A 1,647-nucleotide genomic window follows, 5' to 3' on the forward strand; every position below is an offset into this window, starting at 1 on the left:
GTCTGAGTGGGTTTGTCTCTCCTCTTGTCTTTCTGACTGTGGGTTTGTCTCCCCTCTTGTCTGTCTGACTGTGGTTTGTCTCCCCTCTTGTCTTTCTGACTGTGGGTTGTCTCTCCTCTTGTCTTCTGACTGTGGGTTTGTCTCTCCTCTGTCTTTCTGACTGTGGGTTTGTCTCTTCTCTTGTCTCTCTGACTGTGGGTTTGTCTCTCCTCTTGTTTTTCTGACTGTGGGGTTGTCTCTCCTCTTGTCTTCTGACTGTGGGTTTGTCTCTCCTCTTGTTTTTCTGACTGTGGGTTTGTCTCTCTTCTCTTGTTCTCTGACTGTGGGTTTGTCTCTCCTCTTGTTTTTTCTGACTGTGGGGTTGTCTCTCCTCTTGTCTTTCTGACTGTAGTTTGACTCTCTACTTGTCTTTCTGACTCTGGTTTTGTCTCCTTCTTGTCTTTCTGACTCTCGGTTTGTCTCTCCTCTTGTCTTTCTGACTCTCGGTTTGTCTCTCCTCTTTGTCTTTCTGACTGTGGGTTTGTCTCTCCTCTTGTCTTTCTGACTGTGGGTTTGTCTCTCCTCTTGTCTTTCTAACTGTGGGTTTGTCTTCTCCTCTTTGTCTCTCTGACTGTGGTGGTGTCTCTCCTCTTGTCTTTCTGACTGTGGGTTTGTCTCTCCTCTTGTCTTTCTGACTGTGGGTTTGTCTCTCCTCTTGTCTTTCTGACTGTGGGTTTGTCTCTCCTCTTGTCTTTCTGGCTGTGGTTTGTCTCTCCTCTTGTCTTTCTGACTGTGGTTTGTCTCTCCTCTTGTCTCTCTGACTGTGGGTTTGTCTCTCCTCTTGTCTTTCTGACTGTTGGGTTTGTCTCTCCTCTTGTCTTTCTGACTGTGGGTTGTCTCTCCTCTTGTCTTTCTGACTGTGGGTTTGTCTCTCCTCTTGTCTTTCTGACTGTGGGTTTGTCTCTCCTCTTGTCTTTCTGAACTGTGGGTTGTCTCTCCTCTGTCTCTCTGACTGTGTGTTTGTCTCTCTCTTGTCTTTCTGAATGTGGGTTGTCTCTCCTCTGTCTTTCTGACTGTGGTTTGTCTCTCCTCTTGCTGTCTGACTGTGGGGTTGTCTCTCCTCTTGTCTTTCTGACTGTGGGTTGTCTCTCCTCTGTCTGTCTGACTGTGGGTTTGTCTCTCCTCTTGTCTCTCTGACTGTGGGTTTGTCTCTCCTCTTGTCTCTCTGACTGTGGGTTTGTCTCTCCTCTTGTTTTTCTGACTGTGGGTTTGTCTCTCTCTTGTCTCTCTGACTGTGGTTTGTCTCTCCTCTTGTTTTTCTGACTGTGGGTTGTCTCTCCTCTTGTCTTTCTGACTGTGGGTTTTCTCTCCCTCTTGTCTGTTTCTGACTGTAGGTGACTCTTCTACTTGTCTTTCTGACTCTGGCGTTGTCTCTCCTCTTTGTCTTTCTGACTGCTCGGTTTTGTCTCTCCTCTTGTCTTTCTGACTCTCGGGTTTGTCTCTCCTCTTGTCTTTCTGACTGTGGTTTGTCTCTCCTCTTGTCTTTCTGACTGCCTATGGGTTTGTCTCTCCTCTTGTCTTTCTGACTGTGGGTTTGTCTCTCTCTTTCTTGTTCCTTCTGACTGTGGGTTTGTCTCTCCTCTTGTTTCTTTCTGAATCTCTCTCTGT

The sequence above is a fragment of the Salvelinus sp. IW2-2015 genome, linkage group LG31 (assembly GCF_002910315.2).
Source record: "Salvelinus sp. IW2-2015 linkage group LG31, ASM291031v2, whole genome shotgun sequence".
NCBI lineage: Eukaryota > Metazoa > Chordata > Actinopteri > Salmoniformes > Salmonidae > Salvelinus > Salvelinus sp. IW2-2015.